Consider the following 18,078-nt stretch of genomic DNA (forward strand, 5'->3'; position numbering starts at 1 on the left):
GATGTCCTGTCTTGTCCTTTCCCTCAGGCACCAAAATGTGTCTGATTGGCCCTGTGAGTGGGATACAACACACATTCTTTATGTGTCTGTTTTCCTCCCTCCCTCCCAGATGGAAGCTGAAACCCTTACATGGATGCCCCGTAACAATGCCCATAATTCCCCCCTTTATTTGCTGCTGCACCTTTATTTGTGGTGATAGCAGCAGAAAATGCTGTCAATAACAACAGCATCACAGTCAGCTCCCCACCACCACCACTCCTATAGGTAACCTCAGAAAGTTACTGAGGAGGAGTATTTGAGGACAGAAGGGTAGCCAGTTATCGCAGTATCTGGCGTTACGTTGGCTAAATGGACAATGTTGTTGTCAGCCAGGGTCTAAACTTCAGATTCTGAAGGAAACTGGAGGTGTTCATTAGATAATTCTAGGCTTGATTTTATATATCTTTTCCAAAAAGTAGTTCCAAATACTGTGCATTTTCTCTTCCCACTTAAGAGTCAGACATTTATTAAGTGAAATATTCTGTACTCCTCTTGACAGCTCTGCTAACATGCTTGCTCAGGCTGGCTGGCTAGGATAGTCCCTAAGCTTGTAAAAATACAGAAAATCAATATTGACTATCCTAGGTTTCCAGGTGGTCTGGTCTGGTTATAAAGAAAAGCTCATACTGAATTCCTATGAGAATTTGAGGCAACTATAGCATTTTTGGTGAACCCATAATAAGCAGATTAGTTCAAGAAGCTGTGGTATTATTGTAACACCAACACTGGCTCCACTAAGAATGAAAACCAAAACACCCCAAACTGAATATAAGGCTTGACAGTTAATTATGCATGGTCAACCCATAGTAATGGAACTACATTTAGTTCTTGCCATTTATCTGAACTATAATGGGGCTTAACAGATGAAAACCAGACAGCTATGCATGTAGAGGAGAAAATTATTATTATTGAGAGGTTAAAGTACTGAAGAGCAATTTAAAAGTTTCTTGAACATGTTAAGAGCTAGAGAAAATGCATCAGTAAACCTAATTGAAATGCAGTGTTTATCAAGGCTGTTATTTGCTATTAATGATAATATTTTATTTGCTATTCATAATGATGAATTCACAATATGATGGGTGGACATTTATTGAATTCTTATATATTATCCATGTACAGGTGTGTGTGTGTGTTTTTTAATTACATTATACTTCTACTTGGCTCTAACATTCTTTTCATCTCTTTCCACTGCCTTTTCAACCCCTTATCAGCTGGGTAGACTGCTGGATGCATGTACTTCCACCGGGAGTTCATAATGATCTGATAACAGTGATCATTTTTTAAAAGACCAGCGTCATCTTGCTATTGCTGAGTTATGGTTAATCATACCTGAATATTTCAGAGGGTTAGATCCAGACTTAGTCATACTTAGAGGAATGTCACTGAAATCAATGGGACTTGTGATGAGTATTAGGTCTCATTGATTTCAATGGGTCTACTCCAAGTATGGCTAAGAGCATCCCTACACCAGCCTAAAATCCCACATTTAAAGAGGAGCTTTCTGCTCCCATTTTAAATGCAGGATTACAACGGACTCCCTTTACATGTGCTTCCCACCCCCACCCCCCGCTTTCCCCCCCTTCTCCCCATTATCTGAGTCTTCCATATGTTTCATTGATCTAGCGCCTCTTCTTGTGACTTTTCCTTTTTCATGGAGGGAACTCAAGCGGAACACCACTGGCGTTATTTGACACCTCATTATCTCTGATCTATTAAACATGGAATAAAGGTCATTTAGCATAGGAGACACCCTGGAGGTTGACAGTATCATCTAAAGGGCCTGCAAACCTCCGTGAGTAAGCAATCTCAATAGCAGGATAAAAGTTCCATATGAAGAAGCCCTAAGTCTGGAAATGATCCAGAATGTCCAAGATATTAGTGGGCCTAACAAGAACTCACGATTTATTGGCAAGTTAAACAAATGGAAAATAGATATTGGATTTTGCAAGAAACTCATACAAAATAGCTGGAGCCCACAGATTGCACATGGGTAAAACCTAGATTGGGACCTTCCGGGTGATTTGAAGTATATCAGAAAGTATTTCTGATGCCAAATTATTTAACAATGGCAACAACATCATCCCCCCCCCACACACACACACACACACATACTATACTGGTGAAATGAAGAAAGCTTTGAGTAACCAGGAATGGATTTTTCTATGGATGAACTGTGAATTCCATTCAGTTCTGATACTCAGAACAAATTCCTGTGTTCAGAATTCTTTGATTCTAAGTGTATGACTTTTGCACCAAGCTCCAGTTAGTGAATCTCCCTGCCACCTCCGTATTAAAACATAGATGGAAAGCAAATCATTTACAGATGGGACATCTTCAAGAGCTAAAGGTGTTACCGTACCCACTCCCTCCCTCCCCCCCCACCGTCTCTCTCTCTCTCTCTCTCTCTTTGTGTGTGTGTGTGTGTGTGTGTGTGTGTGTCTCTCTCTCTCTCTCACACACACACACACACACACACAGGTCTTTCAGCAACTAGCATGTATCACTGATTTGAGAGAGAGGAATCAGATTTTAATAACAGCTAGAGACAATTTATCATATTAATCAATGACCTGGTTCACACAATCACTGCTGCCCACCGTAGTTTGTTTAAGCCATGGTGAGCCACAGCATGTGCTATCGCATCCCAAGCAGTTTTTGAATATTCAAGCTATCATCTGAACCCGGGTGGTGGGGGTTGTGCAAGGGCTAAACAACCTTCTCATAACACATAGCCTGCTCTATGGTTATGTGAGGGTTGTTCAATTCTCACACAACCCCTGCCGCCCAGATTTGGATGACATGTGGCTTGAATATTCAAAATGGCCAGCTGGCCGTGCAGCACACGCTGCCACCCACCATGGCTTACATAACTGCAACTCACAGTAGCCTGTTTGATCATGCAAATTGGCCCAATATGTTGTATCCAATGCAGGCATAAGGATATTCGTGCAAGGGGAAGCTCACGCATTGCCAGAAAGTCCTTTTGTGTGTTGGCGGATACTCAGGGAAGTCCTGGGATGTGGGTGGGGAGGCCGCAGTGGGAGGGGAGGCTGCAGTGGGAGGGGGAATTGAGGGAAATTGGGCAGAGGCAGCTTGTGTGAGCTGAGCTGCACTTAGGGCAGTATTTGTATTCAATGCCGCATCATACTCACTGCAGTGTATTTGCATTTTATTATTACAACAGTTGTATGCCTAGGAGCTGTTCATTGTTTATTATCATTACAGCTGTTGCCCTTCCATTTGTTATTCTTCTGACTAAATAGACAGATGGTGGCAGCTCATCAAGTTTAAAAAAAAGTTTGGCCCTTTGGGGTCAGATAAAGTGGTGGGGTCAGGGAAGAAGGGGGGGGCACTTTTCATGACTTGAATGTGTGTGTGGGGGGGGGGGCTTTTCATGACTCTGATATGATATGGATGACTGGGTAGTGGACCTCCTAGAATTGGCATCCCAAGTGCATATGTATAAATTGTATGTGTAGCTTAGGGTGCAATCCTCTGCATGTTTAGACAGAAAAATGTCCTACAATTTCCAGCATGCCCCAGCCAGCCATGGTGGCTAGGGCATGCTGGGAGTTGCAGGACTTTTTTCTGTCTAAACATGCATAGGTTTGTGCCCTTAATGACATATTGGACATCTTTCTGGCATGTATATATGACTCTTTTGTTCCAAAGCGACAGCCATTGTACCCTGATAGCTCATCTGGATGCCTGCCCAACAGCTTCCTTCCCTACCTGTTCCACTTCTTCTGTCTTTTTCTCATCTTGCTCTTCTTATTTACCCAACTGAAGACAAAAGACTAGACTGTGACTTCACAGAGATTGAAGGACTAACAACACGGACTTAACTCAATTATTTGGAACTTCCTTTCTTTCAGATAATTGTGTGCCACCAAGAGATAAGGTATTTGCTTTTCAAAATTTCAAGATTTTTAAAAAAGATTATTTCTCTTTTAAAATTGTGATTATTCAAGATAACAGAAACATCAACAAACTACTAAAAATGTTTGTGAGTATTGAGCTATCAGTTACAAAAGTGGTTGAATGATAAGTAGAAAAGGACTGTAATATTTTCTATAGAAGGGGGATATGTAATGATAGGAACTAATGTGTTTCATGAGTGTTCATGGATGGAAGCACCTCAGGAACACTAGAGAACTGAAATTCAGATCAGCATATTTATATTAGCTGTAGTAAGAGTTACACAATGCTGAATTGCCCATTCCACACTTTAGTCTCCTAATTACAGCTGTGCACCACTTCAGGCTGAAGCCCGAATAATGAGGAGAAGTGGACTGATTCGGAGGTGCCTTGTCTTGCTACAAAGCAGATCAGAACAGCACCGAGGCATCCCGAACCAAAGCGGGCCACGTATGAGCCGCCTCGGTCCTCCTCGTATATTCAGAGCTCTTATGTGTTCTGAGCAGTCCAGACAGGCTGTCTCCAAAATGTATCAACTTCTGAAAGATCACGCAGAGGGGCAGGAGTAGGAGGAGGGAGGGGGGAGGCGAGAGGACACAGAGGCACCAAATATATGTTTGATTATCAATTTGAGAGAGATCCGGCCACCGGGAGAGGCAGGGGAAAGAGAGAGGAGGAGGGTGGAGGAGGGCGTGAGCTTTGCTTTGGGTCATTGCTCGTTGTGAGAGAGCTGGTGTTACTGGAGATGAGAGGACTAGAAACTAGAGCAGTGGTCTCCAAAAAATGGAGTGCATGCACCCCATGGGGTGCGCAAGACCATCAACTGGGGTGCGCAAGCTGCCTGATAACTGAGCAGCCTCCCGCTGCTCTGATGAGCTGCCATTGTGTACAATGATGGCGGCGCCGGCAGTAGCAGCAGGATGGGGTGGGAGCCGAAGGGGAAGCTCCATGGCATCTCTCTCTGCTCCAGTCCTATCCTGCCTCTGCTGCAGCCACTGGGAGCAACTGTAGCAGTCTCTACCAGGCATGGCAGAGGAAGGCTTAACCCTTCCCACTCTCCTTTGGCAGAATGAAGCCAAGTGTGTGTGTGTGTGTGTGTGTGTGTATAGCAGAGGTGTCCCCAACCAGTTGTGTCTGACTCTAGAGGGTGGTGCTCATCTCCATTTCTAAGCTGAAGAGCCAGCGCTGTCCAAAGATGCAAAGATGGTCAGGTGGCCACCATGACTGAACACCAACATGGAATGCTGTTACCTTTCCCGCCAAAGTGGTACCTATTTATCTACTTGCAATGTCTTGCCTTCGAACTGCTAGGTTGGCAGGAGCTGGGACTGAAGACGGGAGCTCACTCCATCACGCAGCACTCAGGTCTCAAGCTGCTGTCCTGCCGACCTTCCGGTCTGCAGTTCAGCATCTTAACCACTAAGCCACCGCGGTCCATATATATGCTTTCCCCTGTTCTTGGCTCCCCTCCAGCTCCCTTTCTCAATTCCTGTATCCCTTCCCTTCCCATTTTTGATCCCTTTTCCCTAAAAAAAATTAAATTAAATTAAAACCCCTTTTTCTTCTGTTCGGATTATTGTTATTCCCCCCACCCCCTTTGCTTGTCGTTGAGCATTTGCTTTTCTTTTGCTCCTCACTGCTTCAACACCTAACTTGGTTATCCCTTTATGAACTTTGGTTTGAGTTTCTGAGAACAGCACATTTTACCTTTGCTTTGCACAAAACCTAGTGAGCCAAACTGAGATTTGGCAGGTGGGATGCCCTCCAGTGGTAGTGAGAGGGGCCCAGATTTCAAGCACTTCTGTGGGAACAGTGAACAGTTACAGCTCTTTGCTTTGAGAGATTTGTGGAAAAAATCTAATTTTACCTGCACCTAGCACAAAAACCACTGGGCCAAAGGGGGGTGGAGAGGTCCCCACAATGAATTTATGTATCATAAAAACTGAAAAAGTTATGGCCTTTTGTGTTTTCCCATGCAAGTCAATGGAAAACGCCAAAAATGAGTGATCCGGATGTCCGCATCTCGCTTTGGATCCAGATCCGAGTCAAAGTGGAGGGGGTCAGAATTGGTCCGAAGCAGAGCAGGGCTGCTTTGGAAGATCCAATTTGGAGCAGGGCCGCTTCAGAAGATCCGAAGTGGCATCCGAAGCAGAGCGGGGGGGGGGGGTCCGTGCACAGCCCTACTCCTAATCCATCATTTTACTGAACATTGCAACAGCATATACTACAATAACAACACTTCACTCTGCATCACTGGCATTCATGGTTCCTGCCACAACTCCTGTGTTTGACCTTCAACATATTTTAAGGTTTATTATCTAGTGTGCTCCAGAGAGGAGATGGAGGAGGAGGAGGAAAAGGAGGATGGTTTATTGATCTCCAGTCTTCAAAGCAGAGAAAGGTTGCTTCCTGACAGAGGACTCCTAGCTCTAGCAATCAAAAGATGTGCAGCTATTCTGTGTTTCTCTCCTTAACTGATTTTTTATGGTAAGGAGAGGCAGAAGAAGCGATGGAAAAATACAGGAAGTTACCCCTCATAAAATTCCATGTTTGACACAGGACAATTGCACAATAAAGGCTTCATCCAAAAGTACCAAAACACATTTGTAATTACTGGGGCGGTCACTCCCTGGGTTTTTTTCCCCCCATGAAGATTTTAGACTACATTAAATGAGCATTAAAAAAATATCATTTCACTGAATCTTTAGCTATTCCTCATTAGTTGCAATAATCACTTAAATCATGGACAGTGAATTTCCTTTAGGGACTACATTACTGATATGAGAACAATTAGAAGTTGCTCAACTAAAAAAAAAAAATTGATTGCATCCTTCAAGATCCAATTATGTGCCACACAATGTTTCAAGGGAACACCAGCACAGACTTGTATTGAGTAAGTGCACGATCCAGGCATAATGAAGCACTTTCCCATTTTTGAGATATATGGAAGATATCTCCCATGTTGAATTTTCCATCTCCCTCCACCCCACCCTTTATTGTACTTCATTAAAGCCATGGGGAATAAGAGCTGCTTTGGGTATTTTTTCCCCCATTCAAATCTTAAATGCCCAGCTAAGGAAACACAAAATGGCACAAACATATGTTTTTGTTACCTGCTGAAAAACTAAAGCCTGGTGGCCTTCCATATAGACAGTAGGAGAAAGTAATAGTGAAAGTTGCAGGCAGGTTTGGAAAGTTGGACGGAGTGGATCGGGGGGCTCTTTTCAGCTGAGCCCTGAGTAAAACAATACTATGTAATATGTAGAGAGAGCACATAAAACTGTCAAGCAACCCCAGTTCCTGTTATCCAAAATGTATTTGTTCCTATCCCACACATGTGGTAGACAGCGATCCTACGACCCTTAGTCATTGTTTGAGGGGCCATAGGATATTGGAGATTCTCCCCTCCAAGGCCATAGACAGAGCTATGACCTTGGTGGTGGTGGTGGTGGTGGGGAGAGAATACCCACTTGGATTCCCCACCCACCCCACCCCCTCCCAGATACCTCTGAAATCTCCTTGATAGCTCCCTCTCCCAAGGTCAGTGTCATGACTTTGGAGGGGAGGAAATGGGCATCAGGGGGACAGGCCTGGTGGTGGGGAAGATAGAGGATCTGTCAAACCCACAGTCCTCTCGGACTCCATTCCCACCTGCATGCAACAGCTAGATGAGCTAAAAAGCCTGTCTAGAAGAAATTAAACAAATGGAGGAAAGAGTGACTAAAAAGCCTCCATTGCTCCTGTTGCTCCTCCTATCCTGCATAGCGTGGGTGGAAGCCTCCATTCTCAGAGGCCTCCATCATTAGGGCCTATATCTGGTAGGACTGCACCCTTTGCTTGCATGGTCTCTCATTTGCACACACCACAGTCTTGTGTCTAAATTCCACTCACTTTCAGCCATCCTCAGCTCACAAGGGAATAAACGTTAAAAGAAACAAAATGTTGGCTGCATAAATCTAAGAGGAGTAACCCAATGACAGAGCCAAAGGGAGAGTTAATGTTCAGAAGAACATGTTGACCCTTTTCATGCAGATAAAAATGTGTGATGGGAATTGGGGGCCAGCAATATTGTGGAAGGGCATCAGTCAAATGCTCTGTGATCTAAGATGCACAACCGCAGAATGCCTTGCACTATTGCAGAACATGCTGGAGCACAATTCTTAGATCACAGCCAATCTGACCTTACTGAGAACTGCATCCCAGCATCCTCTGTTAACATTTGAAAAGATCTAAGTAGTGGAGGCTGGTGGCTCCGATTTCAGTAGGGCTGTGAATCCATTCTGGGTTTCAGTCAGAACCAGCCAGAATTCTGAAGGACCTATCCAAGGTGCTGAACTCTATCCCCCCAAATGCATTCAGAACCTTGGATAGGTCCTTTAGAGTTCTGGGTGGTTCTGATTAAAATCCAGAATGGATTCGGTGCCCCACCAAAATTGGAGCTACCAGCCTCCATTGGATCCGAGATACATTTTTCTGAATATGGGACAGAAAGCATCTTGGATCACCATTCGGAAAATTCCTCTTGTTCACCATGTTACTGAGAAAGCAAAATTTAAACATGAGATTAATCTAATATCTTTATTTTGTACCTATTTAGGGATTCTCAGCAATCGTACGTCAGACAAATGTTAAAAGTATTAAATTGTCTATCTTTTTCTTTCTTTTAAGTGATTAAAAGCAAGCAAATCTGTACTTTTCAGTCTCACTGTTTTAGACCTTGGGCTCCTAATATCGTCTTTGCTGCCAAAACCTATGTTTGTATATACCACCAATCTCTAAAACCTCTTTTTCTGTAGTAACTTTTGTGTAAATTTGATTATCTTTCATCGGCCACTTCTGGCTCAGATTGTCATCTCCTAATTCTAAAGGCACTTTTTCATAAACAGGAAAGAACAGGTACACACAGTCATTTATAGAGGACCACAGTTGTGGCCTTATGTTAAGGATGAGTTAGATGAATCCCATTCCACCATTACAACCTGAAATGATGGGGAGGGTAGTTTCTACAGCTTATAGACAGCAAATGGCTCAGTGGATTGATCTGAAACTTGGCAGGGTAGGATAGGTTGGTTTGAGGATGGTATGTACCAATTTTGAAGTACAAAGGGTAAGAAATGGCTTATTTATAGGAGTTTGAAATTTGATGAGTGATCTCTAGCATTTTGATCAATATGGGGCCGATCTACATTGTGCCCGCCATTGCAATGAATTCGGTGTCACATCGGGTTAAACGCTCTCTCATTAAAACATGATTATTCACACTCACCCATTTTCCCCATCGCAGTGCTTCATCAAATGAGTGAGCTCGGTTCACACTTGAGCACTGTGCTGTTTTCCTGCTGTTTTCTTGCGCGCGCTTGTCTGATCTCGGAAGCTAAGCGGGGTCGGCCCCGGTCAATAGTTGGATGGGCGACCGCCTGGGAATCAGGCTTCCTGCATTGAGCAGGGGGTTGCTGTATCCCTTCAAATGAGACTATGTTTTACCCCCTCCTATCCCCCGCTCAGGATGTTTTTTAAAAAATTAGGGTGTTATCCTCACAGAATCGGGGCTTCTCTGTGATTTTTTTTTTCTAATTGAGGCATGATCTTTGGAGCTTTGAAGTTGTAAAGCTTCACAACTTTGAAGCTTCAAAGATCATGCCTCAATTAGAAAAAAAAAACATCACGAAGAAGCCCCGATTCTGCTAGGGATGTACGAAAGTCACTTACCTTGCTTGAAATTTGATTCGCGGTGGGGGGGAGGTGCTCTGTCCCTCCCTCCAAAATTCTGGCCGGGGGGGAGGCGCCCCGTCCCTCCCACCACGAATCCTGGCTGGCCGGGAATGCAAATGGCGGTGGACGTAGCCGCCGCCATTTGCATCCCAGCAATCAGCCGTGATAGGCTACGTAAATGTTTACGTAGCCTATCACGGCTGAGTAAAAAAAAAAAAAAAACCCCGCGCGTACGCAAATGGCGGTGGGCGCCACCATTTGCGTACGTACGGGTTTTTGGTTTTTTTTTCACTCAGCCCTGATAGGCTACGTAAACATTTACGTAGCCTATCACGGCTGACTGCAGGGACGCAAACGGCGGCGGCTACGGCCACCGCCATTTGCATCCCAGCCGGCAAGGATTCTCAGCAGGAGGGACGGGGCGCCTCCCCCCCGGCCAGAATTTCGGGGGGGAGGGATGGGGCGCCTCCCCCCCGGCCAGAATTTTGGGGGGGAGGGATGGTGCACCTCCTCCCCAGCCAGAATTTCGGGGGGAGGGACGGAGCACCTCCCCCCCACCACGAATCAAGTTTTGTGAAAGGTAAGGGACTTTCGTACATCCCTAGGAAATGGGGGCTGCTGAGGAAGCTATGCGATTGGTAGCCGGAAGAAGATATGGGGCCGTTGAGAGCTGTGATTGGACAGGAGGGAAATACAAATACCGCTGCATATGGACAGGTGGGGGAGGGGACTATGCATATGGACAGGTGGGGAAGGGGAAATCAGAGCACATTAAGGGGAAATACTGGGATATTAGGGTATTGAAAGCGGGAGCACAGAAGTGGGAAATTCCGGTTCCAATTCGAGGCGGCTACTCTGTAGTGTGAAAGGCGGGTGGTGAAACCTCATTGGAAGTGAAAAAAGGCGGTAAGTGTAGATCCAGCCATGGCCTGTGGTTTTTTTCCTCATAGAGTTTGCTGGGGTTAAACCTCATTGGTCAATTTCTCCATTTGCCAAAGTTAAGAAGAAAATATATGTAGCTCTGTAGAGGATTCTTTAATATGAAATTTAACAATAACAGATATAATAACACAAATAATGGAAGACATTAGCTTAAAATATCTAAAAGGTATAACAAATTTGGCCAAATGCATTTTAACATGTAGTCTTCATTACTGGCCTGAAAAAAATAATCTAAATACAAAGCAATCTGAAGTCAGCACAGGCAAAATCAAATGATTTTGCCTGTGCTGACTTCAAATATGTTATAATATCTGTTATTGTTACTTTTTGTATTAAAGAACCCTGTACAGAGTTACACATATTTTCAGCTCCAAGGTAGAGGTGTAGCTAGGCACAGCATAGGATACCATACTATAGCCATATTGCCTAAATAACACATCTGTTACAGGCCCTTAACAGCCATAATTTCCCGGCATTTTCGAGTCTGAGTCTGAGTGAACATGGAAAGCTCTTAACACAACGTGTTAAGCTGAAAGGTTTTTTGTTGATTGACAAAATTTACTAATTTTGTCTAATTTACTAATTACCATATGCCATGACACTAAGATGAGGGGGAAGAATTAGGGTAGATTTAGACATGTTTGCAGCAGACCCTTGTTTTCAAATGCATGGCACCAAATAAATGGGGTGGGGGCAACTTCCAGCTGAAAACACTTCCTCCGCCTGCTGCTTCCTCCCCCCCTCCAGCTATTTTTCTCTTAGCTAGGTTCATTTCTGCTGTCAGGAACCCAGTTAGAATAAAAGCAGCGGGGGGGGGGGAGGAGGAAATAGGATTTGGCACCCCTCCTGCCTGCTGCTTTCCCACTAAAAACTGCCCTTCCCCATTTTTATGACTTTGTGGCAATCCCTTTGGAAAACATGGTTCTGTTACCATGATGTTTCTCTAGTAGTTGAGAGACCCCTTGAACTAAAATTGGCTTTTCTTCTTGAGTCTAAGAGTTGACTACTTTAACATTCCAGCCAGAGCAAGAAACTTGGCTCTGGCCATGGCTCAGTGGTGCCACAGCCTTCTTCATGCAGAAGTCGCAGGTTCAATCCCCAGCATCTCCAGGTAGGGCTAGGAAAGAATCCTGCCTGGAACCCGGGAGAGCCACTGCCAGTCAGTGCTGACAATACTGGGCTAGATGGACCAAGGGTCTGACTGACTCACTATAAGGCAGCTTCCAATGTTCCTGACTTTGCTTTTAGATTTCCTTCTCATTTGTGCACTGCAGCTCTCTCTGATGAGCTGTCAGGCTGTCCCACCCTGTTTACAGAGAGAAGTGGCTACACCTTGTTTATTGTCAAAGAGCTACCAGAACTGTCATATCCATGTCCCCATCACCACTACACACTATTGTCTGTGACTGCCTGACCCTCAGGGCTGGTTTGTATATAGGATTTTATCCAACCCTGGGAGTTGTCTTCATGAGCAATTTGGTGCAAAGTTAGAGTAATCTGAGGGCCTTCACGACAGATGATGTCGTCACACCAGTCCGCTGCCCACCAGCCTCTTCCCTCTTGCAAGGCCACATTTTCTGAAATTCCTTTTACTCTTTTTTTTTTACTGAAAGTGGCTCCCTGACGGTTTTGCCACAGTGTGCTGTGTCCCCCTGCATTAAATCCTGGGCATACCCCTGTGACCTGGCAGTGCTGTGGTCAAGGGGGTGGGATGCCTCATTCCCTCTTGTTTCCCCAATGGAAATAGTTTTTCCTATTGAGAAATTCCCCAGGAGTGCCGCAGCGATCCCTCACATTACTGCAGCAGTGAGGACACTCGTTCACCGTAGGTAGCCTGCTTTCAATCTTTAACATATCCCCCTCCCTTCCATGCATGCCTACTCAGAAGTAAGAAATAAATCTCACTCCCCTGCAGTGAATCTTTAACATATCTCCATGCATTTGGAGCCACAGTATTTCACTAAAGCGATAAAGGGTTAAAGGCTAACTTTAGCAACTGGCCTGCCTTTCCAACACCTGCCCTGAAGTGCTTTTTTGATGTTGTGCTTCTTTGTTGTTCTGTAGTTTCTCTGAAGTAAAGTAATTTATCTGTTGTTATGTAAAGACCCTTCCCCAATGTGAAGATGTGAAGAGCTTTATCACAGTAATGATCTTTGGGGTTTACAGGACCTTCTCATTGTGAGCAGGGAGAAGGACAAAGGGAGAGTTGGAAGCAATAATTCTGTGGCAGATTGCTGGAATGCAGTGTAATTGGGGTGGGTGGGATGCTTTCAGGGGAAGCCTTCAGATGCTCCACTTGAGAATTGGGGATTTGGGCTTTTTCCCGGGAAATCTGCACACATGGGGGGGGGGGATTAGTTGCTCTCCATTCAATAATAATGTAATAGCAGGGGGGAGCCTGGACAAGGGCAAGAAACACGCCTCTCTCATTGGTTGAGCGGCCCCTGCCAGTTTGATGACATTCAGTTCTGCTCCCTGCACCCCACCCAGAAGTATGTTCCTTTCAAGAGCTGTGTGACCTAAGAAAACTGGATTTTAAAGGTACGCTACATGCGGCTTATCTTGCTTCATGTGTCCCTGACAGACCAAAGCAAATTCCATGAAAATCTGGGTAATACTCTGATGCACTTCTCATTCCACTTACGTGAAGATTCCCCCCCCCCCCGCACCCCGGATCATTCATGAGCAGAACAGAAACCACTGGCAGGACAGTTTCCCCCTTGGCCCCCTGCAGCCCTGATGTGTACAACAAACCTGCTCCAGAGGTTGGGGGACCCTCCGGAGCAGATTTGGGGGGGAGGGGGAGGAAAGCAAGGGGAAGTCCCACTGCACAAGCAGCAGTGCCCTCGTGCAACACTGGATTTACGCCACATTCATCACGATTACTGCAGCTTCAAGTGGCAACTTGCATGTGCGAATAGGCCACCACAAATCTAACACTACGCTTAAACACCATGCTTTTTCATGGAGCCATTTCACACACTCACCTGCCAGCATCAAGTGTGTTGAAATCACATCATGTACACAGACATGTTAACCTGCCCTCTGTGACCAGCTTTTAACCAGAAAGTTACTTGGTGGGAAAAATGGTTGTCCTCCAAACCAAAACATCCATTTGGATGCTGGAAACTGAGTGCCAGTTTTCACTTTGGCCCCAGCCAGTATTCTGCTAACGTGAACAAGAGCTCTGTGTGGTAGTCCTATAATACTGTTATAGTAATCACTGGACAGAATTTCACAGATGATTGCTCCATTACTTGATTGGCATGATGCCTTGAAGTCTTCTTAATATAGAACGACATGGCCATATATTCCCATGCTCTTATGCAATTAATTAACTAAAGAACAACAACACTTTCATTGAACTACCAACCAGGACCCTAAGAGCTCCTTCCTGGATCATCCACTGTTTTTATCTGTAAAATTGATGATGCTGTAAAAGTGGTTTATTCCTCTCTGCTGCTGGATATTTTAGGCTTTGATTTATTGTGTGTGTGTATGGGGGGTTCAGTATTTTTAAATTGTATTTTTGATTTTTATTATCTTTGTGAGCCGCCCAATGAACTCAGTAATTGGCCAACCTATATAAATGCCAATATTGGTAATGATAATGATAATAAAATAATCACAGCCTGCTCAGCTCCTATCAGTGTATCTGTAAAGTATTATGGGATGGGGGCCTCAGTTTGCATCACATTACACTTACATTGAATTAGCTTCTAGAACCTTTTAGCATTGCCAGGGCATTGCTTTGGTGCAGTTAGCTGGAAGTTCCAAACAGCACTTAATACAATATGCCATCATATTATCCAGCAATGGCCTTTCCTATGGCCAAGATAACTCTATGTTTACCCAGAAGTAAGTCTGGTTCAGTAAAGGTCATAGGACCTTTACTGAACAACAGTTACCAGCAACATCAGTTCAAAGTATTCTTTTTGTTGGTTCTGTTCATTTTACTGTTTTCATTTCACTGCACTACGCAGTAGTGATTAATTGCTCCTTAACTGCCTCTTCTTAATCAGCTTATGTTGCCCACATGGGGTCTGCCAATTTAGTTACTAGGTTATTTGCATTATCATTAATAATAATAATAATTCTTTCTTTCTTTCTTTCAACTATTTCACTATAAAAGAAAGAGGAGCAGCAGCAATAAAAGGAAACTAGTAATTAACGCCCCACCACCACCACCACCACTTGGGAGTGGACAGAAGCTGACTTCTGGCAATTCCCTATTAATCCCCAAGCCACACTGAAAGCAGTAAAATGGGCATAAGCAGCAACCAGAAGACCCTCAACAGTGCTTTGCCTGTAGGACTTTCGGTTGGAACCAATGTCTCCCTGGCAGCATCCCACAGGCTCTCCGTGGGAGCTTTCTCAATCAGCTTTTTAAGAGGTTAGAAAACCTTTTCATCTCCCCCCTGGAATTAAAAGGGGGGCCAAGGCAGCATCTGGATAACATCTTGGAGAAAAGTACCCCCCATGAGATAGGGGGGGGGGGTGCTGGATTCCAGAATTATCTCCCCAGAGCTTTACCAATGCAAAAAGCTGTTCTGAAACTCCTATTTAATAGGAGAAAACAAGGCTGACATGTTCCATTGTAATATATGCTTTAAGGAATATCAACAACTCCTGAGGGATAATTTAAGAAATATTAACAATATTTGAGAACATCTGAGGACCTGCAAGATCTGTTTGAAGAGAAACATGGCTACACCAAGGAGAAGAAAGGGGCTGGCATCATCACTGCCAACTCCCCCCATACCTCCTGTGTCAAAAGTTTCGAAAACAGAAGATATAGGGGAATTATTTACTCTGATAAAGACTTTGTCTTCACAATTTATGGAGCAAGCCAAAAGGTTGGATTTAATCCAAAATTCCATCACTGCCTTGCAAGGAGCTGTGGATCTAATTAATGCGTCTTGGCAAAAAATGGAGATGAAAATTAACGAGCTAGAAGACCAAGTGGCTGGGAATGAAACTACAACACAAGTTTGTTTTAAAAATGTCTCTGACAGAATTTCTCAACTGGAGGCCTTCATGAGAAGATCCAATGTACATATAATTGGGATTAAAAATCTGTCTAATGATGTAAAATTGCCTATTTTTGTGGATAAACTTTTGCATGAGATACTCCCTGTCCCATCTGATTATTTACTTGATATTGAGCAGGCATTTTGTGTGCCAAATATAGGGGTGTAGGAAACCCCGCTTACCTGGCTCCGCTGGGCTCCACAGGTGGGGGGAGGCGATCCGTTCCTCCACCCCGGAATCCTGCCCGGCTGGCTCCGCTCTGTGGCCAGGCCGCAGAGCCGCCAGCTGGGCCAACCCGCAGCAGGGCTTCCAGCCGCTGCCGGGCTGGTGCGGACACAAATGGCGTCCTGTGTAGGGGACACCATTTGCATCTCTACACTGGCCCGTGATAGACTACGTAAATATTTACGTAGCCTATCACGAAAAAAAAGAACAGCAAACGCAAATGGCGGCGGCTATGATGGCCGCCATTTGCGTTCCCTCTTTTTCCCCACCGTGATAGGCTATGTAAATATTTACATAGCCTACCACGGCAAAACAGAGGGGCGCAAATGGTGTAGTGGCCGCCATTTGCATTCCCTTAGTTTTGCCGTGATAGGCTACGTAAATACTTACATAGCCTATCACGGCTTCCGCAGGGACGCAAATGGCATCCCTGCGTTAGCTGTGATAGGCTATGTAAGTATTTATGTAGCCTATCACGGCTATATGGACGAAGCAATATGGACGAAGCGATATCACGGCTATATGGATGCCATTCGCTATGCAGCATGGATGGCAGCAGGTAGGTGCTCCGTTCCAGGCCCATTTTGCGGGGGGCGGAGGGGCTTCATTCTGCCATGGATTTCGGGGGGCCGAATGCACTGGCATTCGGCCTCACCGAGATCCATGGCGGAATTCTCTGCCATGCCTAGCCAAATGCTAAAGGGACTGACTATACGATCATAGTCCAATTTACAAAAGTCTCCACAAAAAATTATATCCTGTGTTTGGCAAGAGAGGGTGGAAGCCTTTCCTGGAAACAAGATAACGTTATGTTATTTCCAGACTACATCAAAGAAGTGGCGAATAAAAGAAGGCAATTCATCAAAGCGAAAAATATGGCAAAACAAATTAACTTACAGTATTACTTAAAATATCCTGCTGCACTTTGCACTGTGTTTGTGTCTGAAGGTCAGATGAAGAAGTTTCTAAATCATGAAATAGCGGAGGCATGGCTGAACGTAAAAATGCATGAGATTTCTGTTACAACCCCATGAACTGGAATCTTTAAACAAGCTCTGTTAACTGTTTATGTTTAGTCTACATGATCCAGACTAGGTCAGAAGATAAATGATTATACATATATTCGTTTATTCTCTTTCATTTTTCTTCTTTTCTTGCTTTTCTTTTTTATTTCTTTATTCCAAAATAGATATGATATGCTGTATTTAAATTGTTTATTTTTGTTTGAGGGTGTATTGTGCACATGCATTTATATATCTAGTATAAAATTAATTACTGATTGTTGAAGGTTTATTTTAAGTTTTAGTATATATCACTATATTTCTTTTTAATCATTATTAGTAGTAGTATTAGTATTAGTATTAATATTGGCTACTGGGAATGAACTGTAAGCCTGTTTCTTTGATATAAGATTGATGATATGATATTGAAATGTAAGGTTGTTTATTAAACTGTAAGATTGTTAATGTTATAGATATAGTTTTTAAAATAGAATGGCATTGGAGGCCAGGGGGTATTGGAGTTTAAACTTAATTCTTTAAAGGGGAGGGGGAGGGGAAGGGAAAGAAATTTCTTTTCCTTTTTCTTTTTTTTCTTTTTCTTTTTGTTATTGTTGTGTCCTCATAAGAATATTGCATTGCTGGGAAATCGTAGTAGTATTGATCAGGTTGTTGGTATTCTTGGTATTGTTTATTTCATTTATTAAGATAAAATAAATAAAAATATATATTTTTAAAAAACAGTGCTTTGCCTGTTCACATGGGATAGATTGGTACTGCTGGTGCATTTTTTTTTATTTGTGTTATTGAATTTTTCAAAGTAACAATGAACAGTAATAAATTTAAGTCTGCCACATGTGAGTCAATGTCTTTACAGTCCTTCTGATCACTCAAGGTCTCTAATTTGGTACAAGCAAGATTATCTGATAAATCACTCATCCTAATAGATCACATCATAGAATTATGTATGTCTTAGGAGGTTGTTGTGTACTCTTCTCAGAATTAGCAAATTCAGTAAATAGATGCCATATTCCATAAAAAGTGTCAATTAATACTTGGCTTCTTTGTACCCGAAGATGTTTAGTAGGGCTGTGCACGGACCCCCGATCCACTTCGGATGCTGCTTCAGATAATCCAAAGTAACCCAGATCTGCCTCAGACTGATTCGGACCCCTTCTGATCCGATTCGGATCCAAATCTGAAGCAGATTCGG

Source organism: Heloderma suspectum, chromosome 3 (assembly GCF_057233095.1).
Source record: "Heloderma suspectum isolate Gila_16-S chromosome 3, 16-S_ref, whole genome shotgun sequence".
Classification (NCBI taxonomy): Eukaryota; Metazoa; Chordata; class Lepidosauria; order Squamata; family Helodermatidae; genus Heloderma; species Heloderma suspectum.